Genomic DNA, 17,224 nt, shown 5'->3' on the forward strand with positions numbered 1-17,224 from the left:
CCTGGAACCCCTCTTTCCCCTTAGAAGCAAACACCTGCTTTTACTGGGGACTGCTGAATGGAATCAGACTGGAAGAATACAGTGAGTGATGAGCCACAACAGGGTGTGCATTAGCTGGCTCTTGGTGCACACTTCAAGTGATCAGAGTCATTCAGCCAGGCACACCAAAACTTGTTCTGCTAATGCACCTCCTGATGTGGATTCCTCCTAGGATGGTTGTGTGTGCCTCCATCTACTTTTAATTTCATTCTTTAGCATGTTCCCTTTAATGCTGTGCTGCAGGTTCCAGCTGAAAGCAAAGAGACCAGCAGAGAGGCTATAAATGGCACTTGTGTGCTACCCCTGGTGACAGGGCAAGGACCAGGTCTTTGCTTTTTGCCATTTGATGTTGCAGCCATCTCAACAATGGACCAAAGTTAATTTTCCAAGATGGTCATCAAAACTATTCTGAATCTACAGTGAAATGGAGAGGACCTCACCTGGCTGCTGCCCATCATTCCATTACTCCCATGCAGGGTACCCAGAGAAGGGAGAGAAATGCACAAAAGTGCACTTTTGTGTCATGCACCAGGACACAAAAGCAGTACTCACTCATGCCTTCAGTAAATGCCTTGCAACTCACCTCCAGAAGGGAAGGGGACGAGAGTAGTGAACGTTTGGGAACCTTGCTGCGGTCACTAGACACCATGCACGTGTCAAACAGCCACGTGTCCACAGCTTGTCTCCCAGCGTTGAGATACTGGAGTGTCTTCAGAGTGGGAAGAGCCCAAACTTATACATCAGATCTGTAAGAAGATAAAAATTAATCCAAGCTGTAGTCTGGCAGTTCATTCTATCCTCTCCTACGAGGCTGGATGTGCCTGGAGCAAGTTACCAAATGCTAAAAGATGCCAGCTACAGCAACACCAGTGGAAATAATCAGGAGAAAAGCCCAGTATCACTCCAGTATCACATAATGTAGTTTTTCAACTCAGAATGCTGAGTAGCATCAAACACAGCATGTGAAAATATGTGAAATTGCCTTCCTTTGTTAAGAAGTCACCTCAGACCTTCTTAGTCAGATAACAATCTGACAGAATATGCAGCCTACATCCCTTTCTTCAGGACTTTGTAGAAAGAAAAATCACAATCATTGCACAAGCATAATATTGAAGAGGTGACAAACCATGGCAATGACTTGCTGCTGCCTGTCCTGATCTGTAAACATGGACAGGGATAATTGTCCATTTAATCTTCATGAAAGTCAGCACTTTGATGAGCATAGCAGAAGCTGTGTTTTTAAGCAGAAACAGAGCTAGATCAACTCTTCAGACTTCTGACACCTTTTTCTGTCTGTTACATGACCAAATTTCAAGGGGAATGGGGAAAAAACAAAAGACACAAGACCTATTTCACCAAGTACTTTCTTGAGCAAAACATCTAACCAATTAACTAGCAGCACATTCTTTCCAGGATTCTGGTACTGCCAAGTGCCCTTGTGCAATAGAAGCAACATATAGATGTGGAGCACACATGAATGTGCACACACAAATGCCTCAGCTCAAGGTATTTCCAAAGCATGACAACAGATTATATTACTTGTTGACTGCAAGCATACTTTCTAGCCATGATATTTCAATTTCACTTAGAAATAAAAAAAAACCCCACCTTACTGGGCTCTCAAAACCCAGTATCAGACTGGAAGTATGAGATGTCAGAAAAATAAACAGAGCTTTTTGCAGTTCTGCAATCACAGATTCCTGGGAGAGAAGGCATGTGGTGTTACTAAATACCTTAATAAAATCTTGCACAACTGGTTGCACATTTCTGCTGCTTCTGGTCATTTCTTAGTGGAAAAAACCACTCTAACGTATAAAATCTCTTGTGTTTTGGAGTTATGGAATGATTTAGTTTGAGGCACAACAGTATGATAAGCTAACTGTTGATGTATTTTATCATAATCTTATGTGAAAGAGATCAGTTTTAGGGGGTTTAATTTATTTTTAAACTCCTTTCCACTTTCATGTCCTTACATGTTACAAACAAATTAATCATGCATAATTTGCAGATGGACTTAAAAATATAGCACGTCTGTTTAAAATGGCACTTTACAATATGTAAATATAGCCAAATTACTCCAGTTTTAAATACTTCTTAGGAAGAGCCAACATATTTTTCAGCTACAACATCTCAAGTAAAGGAAAATTACCCAAGCAATTTGTGTAAATCATATACTCGTATCTCAGACTTGACAAAAAAAATGAAGCTTTATGCTCTTTCCAATCAACTCAGTAAGAATTTTGCAATGGATTTCATTAGGATTAAGATCAGGTACCTAAATCTCAGACTCTTTCTTTGGACAAAGATCAATGAACAACCCTTTAAAAATATAATCTGTTGCTAGAGGGGCTGAGGCAGCTTTTTTTTCCTCCCCACCAAAAGCAAAGAATCATTTCTTTTTATTTGACATTTCAAATCCCCTCTTAGTTTCTTTTGGAAATCTCGTCGTTTTTGATATGCCATATCTGTGTATCTTGAAAAGGAGATTACAGAGTGGAGTTCCTCACCCCACACACAAAAAAAGTTGCCTGATCCCCCCTAAGACCGGAACCTGTAGCACTGCAGAGCTGTGACTTTCCGATGAAGATGGGCAGGAATTTGAACCCTGTCTTTGACAGCTAGCATTTGTGCACATTGTCTCACCTGCTGTAGCCTTTTCTTCAATTCATGTTTACAGGCAGGAGGACCAGTGAACCTTCAGGTCAGAGTGTAGGAGGGTCAGTGACCTGTTTCATGGGCTGATGAGTGGCTGGCAGCTCAAAAAAGGATGTTCTAAAGTCACCACAAAAAGGACTCATCAGCAGCTCTCAGTTGCACTGGACAGAAACACATCTCTGATATACAAACTTAGCATAGTAGTACTTCTTATAATATGTATGTGTGGCATGCACGATGGGACAAAGCTACAAAACACACAGTGGTGAGAAAGAGTAGTATGAAGAGAGTCAGCTAAAGTGTTGTGAACTGTGGTGTTGGAATGGGCCAGAGAGAAAATGGTGAGAAAAAGAGGAGGAGGGAGAGTCCCAGGCAGGGAATGCAGTGAGCTGGTTATCTTGAGATCTGTGATTCATTGTGGAGAATGTGCACTACCTCCACATATTAGAGTACTGTAGGGAAGAAATCAGGCTGAGGAAATTCCAAACACTTTCAATAGGATTTATGAGCTTTAATAATCCAATAGCTCAGGGTCACCTAAGAGCCCAGGAACCGCTTGGCTCACAAATATGAGTGGCTCTAAGGAGACATATGACAAACGCAGCATCTGTGAGAGAGAGAATGAGTAGTTGCAGCCCTTGGTGTAGGAGCCACAAGAGTCACAAAGCAGCTTCCCATCGGGATCTTACCAATAAAAGCCTTTATTGCTGCCCTTTGTCTAAAGCAAAGTGTAAAAGCATTGGTTACCTCCCAGTACACCTGGCCAGCAGACAAGCTTTGGTGACAATTCTCAGCTACCACAATAGGATGTGGGTGATAGAGGCTTTCAACACAGGTGTGCGGTGTCTTTCTCACTGCTAAAACATTACAGACTACATCTGCCTTTAGGGTTCCCTGGAAGAAGGGAAGCTGAGGGACCAGGGAACTTCACAGGAAAGCAAGTGGATCCAGTAATGATAGAGAGGGGGGGAAGAAGGAAAAAAACAATTTTGACAGGAAACCCCACTTAACTTACAGAAATACTACTAGAGCAATATTAAGAATAGCAGTAAAACATGCATGTGGAACTGTAGGTTTGCTTTAACTCTCAAAACCATGCATATTTTAGAGAAGACCATCACCCCAGCTGCCATATAAAAACCTAGAGCATGAAGTCAGCAAAGGATTTGGAGGTGAAAAAACAATTTGCTGCGCCAATCAGCCCATGTAACTCTGAGTACTCACTAACATCAACTTCTCCGTTTGAAATTCCCCTGAACATGGTGCCCTCTTAGCCTTTCCTTCTAGAAGGTCTATGTCGTTATCATATTTCTAGAGTCCCATACCTTCTGGGTGGTTTCTCACGCAGCTCTTCATAGCAGTGTTGTTCCTGCTTCTTTGTCAGGGCTCCTCCAAGACTCTCCCTGACCAGCCAGCCCACCCCCTGTTATCCCAGTCATCTTCATTAGCCACAGCTGCCACCCAGTTAAGGACATCACAGCTGCAGCCCATTTAGAACTACTAGGATTGGGACAAGGCCACTTATACAATACATATATTTTACTGAGACTCATAGGCCACTTATACAATACATATATTTTACTATGGCTCAAAGGCCGCCTATACAATACATACTAAGATTCAATGGCCACCTATATTTCCCCCTTTTCTCTTAACAATTATACAATTACATTACACATAACCCACCATGACTCAAAGGCCATGTACCGCCACAGCTCCTTGACTCAAAGGCCATATTTCTCACAGCTCTCAGGCTGCCACAGGTCTCGGCTGTCCTATCTTCCACAGCTCTTCATGCTGCAGAATTCTCCACAGCATTCAGGCTGCATATCTCCATCACATCGGGGCCACCAGATGTTGCTATCATATTGTTGTTATCATATTTCTAGAGTCCCATACCTTCCAGGTGGTTTTCCCACAAACAGCTCTTCACATCAGTGCTGTTCCTACTTCTTTGTCAAGACTCCTCCAAAGCTCTCCCTGACCTGCCAGCCCACCCCCTTTTACCCCAGTTATCTTCATTAGCCACAGCTGCCACCCAGTTAAGGACATCACAGCTGCAGCCCATTTAGAACAACTAGGATTGGGGCAAGGCCACTTATACAATACATATATTTTACTCAGACTCATAGGCCACTTATACAATACATATATTTTACTATGGCTCAAAGGCCGCCTATACAATACATACTAAGATTCAATGGCCACGTATAGTCTAGTCTTCTCTGAAAGGCCTGTTTTAAATTTAAGAGTTTAACAGAAGGGTCCCCATTTACATGAGGCTGGGACCTAACTTGCAGGTGCTTTTCACAAGTACTCTTCAACCAGATACCATTTTTCAGTTATCCTTTAAAATTTTTAAGAATAATATTTATTTTCTCCCATCAGAATCTCTAGAAAGAATCCTGGCCACAGCGTCTGTGTAACCTGGATGTGTTGGTTTCCTACTGCCCACCCTACCTCACTGCAGTGTATGCTCTGAGGCTCACACTCGCTTTATTAACTCAACCAGTGAGAGAAGCAGCAAACAACAAACATTGGCCATGAACCTTTTTCTAGAGGAGATGAGGGTGCCCTCCACATTAGAGTCAGGAGAGTAACACAATTTTTTGGCAGATCAATTCCCCTCACAATGAAATTAAGTACTTGCCCCCTTTAAGGCCATGCAAAACTGTGTGCAGATGTGCCAAAGAACAGGAGCAACCAGGATAAAAACCTAAACAAAATGAATCAAACTGAACAAAAAAAGCCTAACCAGTGCTAAATCACACTTTTGAAAAACAGCCCTTTACAAACTACTGGAGGCAACCTCTTTTCACAGCTTATGTATCATCACGCTGGTTTTTTTCATCCTCAGTAGAAATGACCAGAAAAGGCACATATGTAACCACAATTTGGTACAGTCACTGTGAACACAGTCACTTTGAACCGTCCTACTCAAAGAACCCAAAAGTAGCAGCAGCCCCACAGTATGCAGAGAATAATTCTTGCTATGTCATCTAAAAAACCTTTCAAGTTCTGTCAGTGGTGAAAAAATGTGGCCTTTGTCATACAGTTGCAAGTCCTAGAGGATTTTCAAGGATCATGGGTTAAAATCCTACTGAAGTAATCACCCTCACCTCTCCACTTTCACTCATTTGTACCAGTGTTCATTTTCTTAAAACTGTCAACCAAATATGAGATTAATCATCATTAATTTAGCAATTTTTGCAACACTTTGAATCAACTTTTGTGTTGGCTGTTGGGCTGCAGAAAAGAGACAGTAAAGAATGAATGGCTGGTTACATAAAAATTAGGTCTTTTTGACACAAAGTGATGGGTGCAGTAAGAAATCCCCCAACACTGTACTTCATGGACAGAACACAAAGACAGATATTTAACGTTTCAGCATTTTGAGGTCTTGGGCCTTCCAGGTCTTGGAGTCTTGGAGTCTTAAGCATAGTTATTTCGAAGTCACTTCCCTTAAAATAATACTGTTCCCTCAAATTTTCTCCAGCTGCCTTCTTTTTGTTTCGCCTTGCCTTATCCACTAGACATATTTAAATTTTCCTTTGTTTGGAATCTACATTTTTTCACGCCCTAAAATTATAGCCTTTGCAATGTGCAATAACTGTAGAAAGTCCCTTCATTGAAAGAGCAGTACATGGTACAATTTTAGCATCATATAATTTCCTGCATAATTGTTAAATCATTTTCTTCCTTTTCTCCCTCCCCCTCTCTTTTTCTTTTTCCTTTTTTTTTTTTTTTTAATATAAAGGAGAGAAAGATTCAAAGTGCCTATCCAAAAAGAGAGACAGACAGAAAACTTCATGCCACATAATATTGTGCTACACTGCAACTCAATTTTATTGCAACAACAGTCTTTTATCAATGGCAAGACTTTCCCTATATATTGCTTCAGCACTGGACTCGGTACTCAAAGGCCCTATTGGTTCACAAATGTAAACCTCCTTGTGTATTTGTGACATTGTATCCCCAAATATCACATCATAAAAATATTAAAACAAAACTGTTCATAACATTTTCCTGTGTACCATCTGGGCCTTGCAAGAAAGCTGACATTATCTGTCAAACTAAAGATAACCACATTTTCTCTCTTTTGTATCGTTAATGTTTGTCATCGCAAATTTCACTTTAATGCTCCAATTACATTATGACATTCTTAGAAACTGAATGGCACTAATGACTTTCATTATTATTTACACACTTCCTTAATTATAAGGCTCTCCCTCTCATTCACAACATGTTCTCCCTCATAACACTCGCTCCGATATAAAGCTAATGAATTTTAAACTTTCTATTACATAAAAGCCCATGATTAATTACCCAGCTTCCCAATCTCTTTATGATGCACAATGCAGAGCTCTCCTGCAGTGATTCAGGAAAGGGGGGGAGAAGTGTGGAACTTTTATTCCCTCCTTAGTGAAAGCAAATAGAGAGATAAATAAAGTATCTTTCTCTTTAAAATGGCATATGCAAATTTAATTGAAAACAAATATACATCAAACCGTTCCTCAGGAGAAAGCTAAATATCTCTACATCAGCTGCATGTAGTAAACAGGATAATAATGGCTATTCTTATAATCTTTAATTTTTCATGACGAGAAATTTTTAATATAGTTCAAGCAAATGAGAGGGTAGAAGTAAAAATATATGGTTTTTACATAAGTCATTTAGTGTGGTATGCTGTATCACCAAGATCAACTACTTATGGGGTTTTAATTATTCACAATACTGGACTCCCTCACTGATAAAAAAAAAGACAAGACAAAAAAGCCCAAGGTTGTACCAGCACCACACCAGTTGAAGGGCAGTTGTGACAAATACAAATTACTGCACTTCAGACTGCCAAAGGTAATACAATAAACCAGAGCCTAGAAGCCTTTGAAAGACATTGTGGGGGCACTGAACAGTCTAGCAATGAAATTCAGAGCTCACTAGGTACTGATACGGGCTGCAGTCTGCACAAGCCGTACATGTCTCAATGCCTGTGCTGCCAAAAGAAATTGGATTCTGGCAGCCAAAGGTAAATTTACTGACAGCCACGGGAGAAAGAATGGGTTAGTTAAAAGGTGTGGCAACTCTTTCTCCATTTGCTGGCTGGTAAACCTGACCTTCAGTTTGGGGGGAACCTGTACATATAAGAAATTTCTTTCCTGCCATTCCAAGGAAGCTCCCTTTTGTGCTCCTCCCAAGTTAGTGAAGCAGGAGTCAGTAGGGATGCAAGTGCATACAAAGAATATACTTCCTCATGGGACAAAAGCCCATCCTATCATTGATGAATGAGTTGATGGATATCCAGCTATGAATGACATATTCATCTAAAGCAAGCATGAGACACCTAGAATGATGAAGATTAACTTGTCAGAGCCCTTTACCTATGTATTGTCTTTATATTAACTCCTACTGCTGATCTGCTGCAGATAAGAAAATTTGCTTAGCTCTAAGAAAAGCCTTTTCCAAATTTGGTTTGTTTTCGTTTTAATACCATCGACTTTAAATGTCTAATCAGTTTCCAGTGTCATGGAAAACCCAGGGAGCATATTGCATTAAATAATTCCATGGAAGTTCAGTGCAATACAACCCTACAATGTAATTTCAGCCTTTTGAGAAGTCTGAGAGGTGGTTACTATACTTTGGTCTGTATGGTCCTACACAGCAAATAACTTGAAATTTTCTCTGGGCCTGATCCAAGGTCCACAGAGTAAGCCTAATAATTATCCTACTATCTTCATTTAAGCTCTCATTTCAAGACTGCTACTCATCAGCAATTTGAATTATGAAGCTGTCCAACATCAGAGAATGTTCTGTAGTTAAAAAACAAAAAACAAACTCAGATTAATTGAAAATCAATTGTTCCATTCTCTTTAATGTTGTTTTGCATGCTGTGTATGTTACAAAAAATTATTAGGAGTACATTATGAAGCAAAAAGTATAAACCACTCCTATTATTTCTTTAAATCCATAGCCAGAAGCCGAGCTTTAGAGGGCAGGCAGGCTCCTGGAAGATATTTAACAAGTATCAGATGTGGAAGAAAAAGACACAGATGCAGAAGGAGAGTAGGTCTCAGAATAAAATTAGTTTTCTGATTCTAATAAAGTTACTTTGTTTAGCAATCAGAAAAAAAGGCAGCTATTCCAGCTTTAATCAACATGTGATTCACGGATTCACCATTTTTTCTCAGATATTGTACAGCTGCTCTGTGTAAATAAATAGACTCCTCCTGAAATCTGTTTTTGTCTAGATTCATCTGCTTTCTGTGGCTATTGCAGTTCATCTTCTTCTGCTGACTGGGGTCAAGAGCCCTGGACTAAGATATCTATAGGATATATATTTTATTTTCAAAGCCTACTGATATTTTGGGCGGAGAATGTGTGGCTGTTACAAAGGCCCAGATTATGATCCTCAGTCACCTTTACATGCCCACAAAAAAATTTCAGAATGCACTCAAAAAGTCTTTGATTGGCATAAGAGATGTCCTATATACTCTTGAAAAATTGGACTGTGACCAAACTTGTGTTTTATTTGTTGGGTTTTTATATTGCAGGTAATTTTCCTTAAATTTTAATGATTTGTGAACTTCAGTAGCTGCTAATCTTGATGACTGTTTCCATGTAAAATAGTTTTTATGCTATGCACCTTCAAAGTTTTCCAGTGTTATAGGGGAATAATTGGACTCTAAAGAAAAGAGTGTAGTCCTTGGACTCCTTCATGTACTGACTATTAGTAATAGCAGTCAGACAAAAGAAATGAGACATCATAGAGTAAGACACAAACATAATAAAACAGCTAGGCTAATCTTTATACAAAGATATTAAAACAACTGCATACTGTTCATGTCAGAACAGGTGAAATTAGTCACAACTGTGACTAATGGGACACCTAATTTTACCTATTAAGTGGCACGAGGATTTGCAGTTACAATCTTATGATCCATTCTTAATGCAGACCAGACTTGTGATAAATTTACAGCCCACAGGATCTACCCATTAATATAACAATTAAGATAAATATATTTTAATGGCATATGGCATTATCCTTATGCTGTGTAGCTTTGAACAGTATTTTTCTTGTAATATTTGTGTCATGAAATTCTAGCTGTTTAAGATAATTAAATGTGTTTATATCACCATATTCCCCCAAAGATGAATTAGACATAGGCCCTCAAGATTTTTTATAAAGAAGAAAAGATTTATTAAATAATTTGAAAGTGAGACAGGCATGGCAAACAGAAATATTTTTTCAAATCTGTGACTGTGTTACCTGGCCCTGTGATCCTCTGCTTATATGAGCATGTGAGGCATGAAGCCTTCTCCCCATTTGCCTTTTCTAAGTCAGGAGAGCTTCACAGCTTACAGAAGCAAGTGACAGAGAGCAAAGTGCTTCAGAGGAGAGAGGATACAGCAGAGAGAAAGGCAAGATGCCACTGTGAAAGCTAATCAGTGGTGATGGGGAGTAATCTGCTGAAGCTTGTTCTTACAATTGATTTTGTTGTTGCATGCTGTATAAGATCTCTCTCTCTCTGAGCCCACGAAAGATGAGCTGTGCATCACCTGGGAGAGCTGCATGTGAAGCAACATCATTAGGCAGAAACCAGGTCTTGACTTCAAATATCAGGGCTCTGATCCTGATTCTACCTTTTATTGAATTGATCATTTTGAGAAATTCAGCCCGTTTCCTCGTGCCTTTGTTTGTTCTTCACAGCTGCTGCTTCTGATCTTTCTTCTGGCTATTGTAATTCTGGGGAAAGTACTATCTGTCATGATGAGCTTCTGTCATGGCACTCTGCAAAAATGTAACCTCCTACATCCCAGTCTGAAAACAGTCTCATTGAAGACGATGGGAGTTTTGCATTGATCTTGGCAGCAATCTTGTTTGCCAATAATATCATCTGTATGTATTCTTTTGAAGTGTTTCGTATTGATTAAGACAGTTTTTAAAAGCACAAACAATAAAATATTCATTTTGATTTATAAAGTAGTTATAGTAAGTGTTTATTGCAGGGAGAGTATTTTCATACAAATCAGAATACTTAGAAAATAACTCAAAAAAAAACCCCCAACAAATCAGCATTTCCCTGTAATATAAATGTAATATCTTTTCTATAAACATAAATAAAAGTAGGAAGCTCTTTCCTGAAATGCCTCAGAAAGGAATTAGCCCAGCAAGCCAGGAAAGCCAGTGAACATCATAAAAGACACTGCCTTTACGGAGAACATGTTACTATCAGCTCCCCTTCATTGAAGGCACAAGCACCTCTGACTTTTCATCGTATGAGTATATTGAACAAATTGGAATAAATCTGCAGCAGTAAAATTACAAAGCTCACCAATTTTTGATAGAATTGCACATCACTTGAGGACCTAGATTAATTTGATGCAGGACGAAACCAAGACAGACCCAGTCATTTGGAAATACTGCAAATCATGCCCTGCTATGGAGAACAGCACACATGAATTAAATTAAAAAAAAAAAAAAGAAAAAAAAAGTGCTGCAGTAAAATCTTAGCTGCACTTAGGTGCATCTCTCATTCTTATTGTTTGTACATTAGTTGGTACAGTAAACTGTACTTTCTGTGTAATGCCTGCCTCCTACTAGGAGCTGGCAGCTCTTAAGCTTGACTGCAAGGATGGGGCAGGTAGTCAGGCTTGCATACCTGAGTAGCACAGCAAAAAGTGATGTGCTAATTTCCAAAACAGCAGCAGGGGACTCATAGTAGGGCTGCCAGTAAAAGCATCACAAACTCCTAAATAGCAGAGATCTTTCCTTTTAATTGCAGTGCCTAGCAATTTTTTCAATAGTGAGCATTTGTCCAGTGCTCCCTGTAGGCCTTTTGTCAGCTTCTGTGCACTGCTTATTTTGCTGATGCTCCTTAGCACACATGTTGATAGCTGGTAAAGCCATATGTATCTACATATCTGTTTGAGAAAACGCACAGAACTAAAAACAGAGAATGTTTCAACACCAGTCTTCTCCAAGACTTTCAGTGAACATTTGTCAGGGAGGTAGCCAACAGCTGCCTCACGTCTAGGGCAAGATGCCATGCCAGGAGTGTAAGAAAAATTAGATTTTCCAGTGATACAGGACTTCACTTACAAAGTATGATGGTAGCACACCTTGTGGGTCCCCAAGATCCATGATTTCTGCTGATTTATACTCTTCCTCATTGCCCTTTACCTTTAAAAAATAAACTGTTTCAGACTTTCTTTGCCCTTCTATTCCTCCGTGTTCTTACTGTTCTGTGTCCCATGCACTCTCCTTTCTCATTTTCCTTTCCCTCTCTCCCTATTCATGCCGGAGGGTATATCATGATGAGGCTCTCTAATCAATCGTCTGACTCATTGCCTTATGGCAGAATATTGCCATGGCTAATGACTAATATGACTGCAGGATTTCCAAATGTCATCTTATAAGATCTTACAGACTGCCTATTAACTATTTTTTAGCCTTGCCAGGATTAGCTGTGTAGCAAAATAAAACAGAATGATTTAGCATAGGAAAATCATTTCTCAGCAGCGGATTTCTATTTATAGGTATAGCCTAAATAAAACAGTATAGGACAAAGTATTTCTAAACTGAGAAATGCTCCATTTATGAACAGCTTTTCCTATGATATGCAAAGTGTTTATTTGCACAGTGAGTGACCAAAAATAGTAGCTGAAACTTTCTACTTTTTGGAAGATTGCAATTGATATTTACATTCAAGTTATGATTCATTATAAAAGAAGAAATGTGTGAAACGTCCTCGACAAATAGTTGGGTGCACTGTGTTTGTTGATTTTTATTTATGCATACAAAATACTTTTTCCTCCACATGATAATTTTGTGATGAGCTAAGGAATGGAACAGTGCATTTTCTCTCTGCAAATCCCATGTCCCTGAAAATGAAGCTAATATTTGTCCTTTAGTTAAATACAGTTATTCTATAATAGCAAATTCGTTTTACTTTAAATTGACTCTAAAATAACACACTTACTTTCAATAAGAGGAATTTTTTACACTGATAAGAATTACCACAAAAAGCAGTAAGAATGTAGGATGGACAAGGAGAATTGTTGATGATTTTAATATCTGACAAGATACAGAGGATGCTTTGCTGCAAGCCTAATGATGCTAGTCCAGTATTATTTAAATGATACGTATATTAATTCTATTTTTTTCTTCTTGCTATGCTCATGGAACCACAGAAAATCTCACCCATTTGCCTGTTTCAAATTCCTGCACTGGCATGAACAGGTAACTAGCTAATCACAGGAGGCTGATGCTTCCTCTGACGAGTCATCTATTACACTCCCAGTTTGGCCATTCCTAAAAACACAATAGTAGTGGTCAACCACCTCTCTTGCACAAAACTCATTTCAGCATTGACAAATTTCTTAGGTATCCATCTATAAATACTTACTGACACCTTCTTGACCAACTCATCTGGTCACCTTGCCACTGATGGTAAAAATGACATTGATGTGAAACAAACATCCTCAGTGATACTGTGACACTGCTGAAGTGTGGGGGACTGATAATTCTCTGCTGATGATTGTCAATGAATTAGCAAGAAGCATTATCTTGGGTATAAAAGAACAGAGAAGGAGAAACAACATCAAATTGGTAGGTGTACTGTAAAGTTTGGTGTTAGAAAACTAATGAATAACATCACAAGACCTTAAACTAGCTGTTCTCATTGAGACATCTTGTTAGATCATCACATTACTTAGATGAGAAACCTGCTCCCATTGCTTGCGTGTTTGTGGTGTCAAACCCAATTAGTATTTCTCCAGATGAATTTTCATTCATTAGAGTTGCAGAGCCAAGTAGAAAAAAACACAGTGGAACTGAATTTGTTTCTCCTTCACAAGCAGAGTTTTTCTCTGCACGTAGGTGTCACAAGTATGAGAAGCACGTACTTAGATTGGCTCTAGTGGCTGTCACAGCTCTGTCCCTTCCCCACAGCCCTGCGAGCTTTGCTTCCTCTAACACCCAGCCTCCAGCACAGAAACAGTAAGGAGTTCCACCATATTAACCTGAAAACAGCAGGAAAAACTCCAGCTCTCTACTCAACCTGTGCTAATTTGCTGCTAGCCCTCATGTCAGCCAAAATGGGTGATGTCCTCCATCAGTCTGCCCATGTTTCTTACTCATTTTGTGCATGGGGCTTTTTTCCCCTCAGAGCTCAATATGCCAAGATAAACCACTGCTGACTCCATCCTGTGGTTCCACTTCAGCATGTTCACATCAGGTTACCCTATCTTAAAGTACAATTAGAGTCACTTCCCTGCTAATATTTCCTCTAAGACCAGGATCTGGTTGAAGAAAGTAGGATTTTGGCAGTAGGGATGAAACCAATGCTCTGCTGAATTCATGCTACTGATTTCACCTGAGCCTAATTTTTACAACTCATCTTTATAATAAGGAGGGTTATACATCAGTGGCTAAATTTTAAAGTTACTTATTTCCTGTTATGTACTGTCAAAAACTCATGGAGTGTACCTAACACAGTGCCTTAGAAAACTGTTGAAATATTAAGGCTATTGTGTTGTCTCAGTTTTTAAAGGTAAATATTGCAGTTTTTTTTTTTTTAATCAAGTCTAAAACTTTCAAGGTGTTGAATTTGTAGGGACATTTGCAAGGTTCCTGAAGCATTATAAGGGTAATTTGTGAATTTTAAGTAGAGATGATCGATAAGGTTTGAGAAATATTATATTAAAATTTATGTCCCAAGCCCATGATCCCGACAAACCTGACACTTAGTACATACTCAGTCATCAAATTTTTAATAATTTTTCTTATTTTGTGAAAACACTACTGATCTTGTTTTGACCATCAATTATAAAAGCAAACTATTACACTCCTCATTTAATAAGATAGTCATTTTATAATGGGATTTAAAACTCTAGGTGCAACAAAGTCAACATCAAACACTTGCTTAAATCTCTTGCACTAGAATTCATAGTTGTCATCAGAAGGGGGTAAAAGGTCTTTTTTCATTTTTAAAGCATCTGTGGTTCATGATAGCAAAGGTTGTCTATTCAGGAACATGCTTTAAATTAACTTGGGGTGCTGTTAAAGAAACTTACTCCCCACAGCCAAACTGAAATTAGATTGCTTTCTTTCAGTTTTTTGAACAGACAATCTGAATATTCAGTTTTGCATCTGCATTATACAATTGTTTCTTTATTCTGAGTCATTTGGTAACCTCCAAAAATAGTTCACTCTTCCTGAATTAGCTGCACAGTGTTATAGATCATGTAGACAGGAGAGCCCATCTCCTTGCTCCTGCCCAGCCAGAGCGCTCCAGGGCTCCCGCATCAGCTGGGTGGCCGCAGTGTGTCTTAACTCCAGCAGATGCTTCTGCCGCCCTCGCTCAGAGCCAGAAGGGAAAATAGAGAGAAGCAATGGATCACAGGCCACAACAATTGCTCGGTTCCAGCAATAAAACACTATGTCCATGGAGGCAGGCTGGGAGAAAAGAAAATGTTTGTTTTTTTCAGATCAGTACCCAACAGCTAGAATAGGGGGTGATATCATTTTTGCAGTAGAGGAACTGTTTGTTTTGCACACAAACCCCAGATTTTGATGGAGTCAGAAACAGTCCCAGCGATGTCCTGCAAACAGGAGTCCAGGAATGAAGAAATTAATTTTCTTTTTCTATTATAGTACTATTATATTATTTGGTAGTCGTTCTTCCAGGATTATTTGCTCAGGTGAATTAGATTCTCTTTTGCTTTGCTTTTTAACTATGTGATAGGTGTTGAGGGAATCAATTTCCAATAAAAAGTAGCCTCAGCTGGCTGGTGAGACAAGAATGGCCATTGGAAAAATTAAGGGAGTCCAAAGGAAAGTATGTTTTAAAACATAATTTAATCAATCATATAATTTAATCAAAGACAAAAAAATCAATCATGAAATTCGAAAGGACTTTCAGGTGAATGATAAGTTACTGTTGTCAATCCCCGATTTGCTTAGGGAAAAAACCAAATTGAGAACAAAAACAGAGCATTGTGTTAAATTTCATGTATACCCTATAAGCACTCTATGCAATCAATGTAACAGATGAAAAAATAATACTTTTTGTTGCTGCAACTTGTGGAAAATCCTAGCATTTTCTATGTAATTCTGCAGAAAAAAGAAGTATATGTGTCTCACATTCTTCTTTCTAATGTTCTAGGAGGGTCACAATATTAATGGCATATAATACTATACTTTTTTTGTTAAGAAGAAATACAGGTTGTTTTCCTCATGTGTCTCAGGCCTTTCTAAAAGTATTTGTTGTTATTGTTTGATATCAGTTGCCCTAAGAAAGCTTTCCCCTATCTGTTCATTTTTGCGAGGGCCCTGCTGTCAACTTTCATCTCCTTTTTTTTTCTATTTATCTTTCCAAAGAAACTGGGAAATAGAACGACTCATATCCACTTCCATCACTAAAATCAGGAAGCCCTTTTCTGCTGGGCTGGAAGCAAGGATGGCTTTATCCTGGAGTAAATTAGCTGCTTTCCTCCAGGACAAAGCTCAGCTATGCATTTCCTGACAAGTTTCATCTACCACTAGATAAACGCCTACAAAAATAAGCTCTGTCCTGAGGCTTACTCTGTGAGGGTTCAAGTGATGGAATTATTTTTTCATTTTACTGCACTTAAATTTCTTGTGAAGGTGGGGGCATTTGAGAAATGTGCACACATAACCACGTGTAGAAGTTAGTGGAGTGGATCTGAATCTACCAGAAGCCCACTTCTGATCCTGAAGTGCACTAAATAAATACTGAAATAATTCTTTATAAGCCCTTTTCTAGCACTAAACTAGAGATATTTTTCTTTATCCATACCAATGACCAAGATTCAAGTGTATGAATTTTGCTTACAATATCCCATAGAATCTTGATGCCATGGTGAGGAGTATTCATTTTCTAGTGTTAAACATCCCCATTTAAATTCTACCATTGTTGCAATAAAGGCTCAACTCTTTGACACCACTCACTGCTTTTTTGTTCTTTTATGTCAACTCTGAATCTTCTTATTTCTAAGGTAATCACTTTTCACTTCATATGAGGGCTATCCTATGCTTTTATTTGCTGTCATCATTCTTCTCTGAAATACCCTCTCACCCCATAGAATCCTCTCTAAAATAAAGTGACCTACAGTTCTACACAGGTCACTCCAGGTGAAAAAGTGTTTGTGAGTCACATAGCAGCATGTCAACACTTGTCTTTACTGTTCATAAGAATCTAATGTCATGATTCATGATTCCTAATTCATGACATTCCTAATTAATATTTTTAGCCATAAAAGCACCTTATCTGCATAAGAATAAGAATAAACCTGCATATTGATATCCCTTTTACCATCTTACTGGTATTGATGCAAAATTCTCTGAGGTCTGTCTAGGAGGCAAGAGACATTTTTTGAAAGAATGCCAAGATTTCAACCTTCTACTTCAAAACAAGGTTCTCAAATATTTCAAGAAAAATTAAAAAATAGACATGAGAGAAGGTGTGCACAAACCACACCAAAAAATTGACTGCTCTCCTTGGGACCTTCA

The 17,224-nt window shown here is 38.8% G+C and overlaps 1 protein-coding gene across 1 annotated transcript in view; it reads right to left on the minus strand.

Annotated features, from left to right (window-relative positions):
* Positions 1 to 748, minus strand: part of ARPP21 (cAMP regulated phosphoprotein 21) — a 142,173-nt gene extending 141,425 nt beyond the window's left edge. The window contains exon 1 of the mRNA XM_064704930.1: positions 623 to 748. The gene's annotated coding sequence lies outside the window, so the exon portion shown is untranslated. The remainder of the gene's footprint in view (positions 1 to 622) is intronic.
* Between the last annotated feature and the right edge of the window lie 16,476 nt (positions 749 to 17,224).

The sequence above is a fragment of the Zonotrichia leucophrys genome, chromosome 2, assembly GCF_028769735.1.
Source record: "Zonotrichia leucophrys gambelii isolate GWCS_2022_RI chromosome 2, RI_Zleu_2.0, whole genome shotgun sequence".
In the NCBI taxonomy this organism is placed as follows: Eukaryota; Metazoa; Chordata; class Aves; order Passeriformes; family Passerellidae; genus Zonotrichia; species Zonotrichia leucophrys.